We start from the raw sequence: 655 nt of genomic DNA on the forward strand, positions 1-655 counted from the left end.
CGCCCTTTCCCGGCGGGTGAAGGGGATGATGTGAGGATTTAAGCCTGGGGAGGGCTTCCGTGACAAGGGCCTCGAGAGAAGCAAAGTGCGGAGAGGCGCTGGGATGGGTGGGGAGAACCCATGGACCCCCTCGGCTCGGGGCAGGATGAATTCCGGCCCGCTGCATTTCCTTTAAGCGTGCTTCAGATTAACTGCACGAAAGATCCAGCAATTAAGGCCTTTCTCTTCAGATAATTCCTTTTCAGTTTCATATTCCAGCGTCGGGCGCGATCGCAGCGCCTTCAAAGGGAAAAGCAAGGAGTGATTTTTCCTCTGAGCACCAAACGTTGATGCCACACGAACGCTTTTTCCCAAAGACGGCTCTGAATTGCGGGGCGATAGCACCGGGGGATCCGTCTCGCACCGCTTTAGGCCCCGCGGTCCGCTGTTCCCGCCCCGCTCAGTGCGGGGAAAAGCATTTTCCGATTAAATTCTGCCTTAATGGAACTTGGCAACCGGCAACAAAACCTCGCTTAAGTGAAATGAAGAGACAAAAGGCGCTTTAAACGTCGGGGCCGGGGGCTGAGCAGCCCCTGCCACTGACTCGAAATGGAGGCGGTGTTGGGGCGCGCAGCCCGCGCGGAGCCGCTGCTGGGATCGCGCTAATTCCGCGCCG

This window comes from Meleagris gallopavo, chromosome 6, assembly GCF_000146605.3.
Source record: "Meleagris gallopavo isolate NT-WF06-2002-E0010 breed Aviagen turkey brand Nicholas breeding stock chromosome 6, Turkey_5.1, whole genome shotgun sequence".
Lineage (NCBI taxonomy): Eukaryota > Metazoa > Chordata > Aves > Galliformes > Phasianidae > Meleagris > Meleagris gallopavo.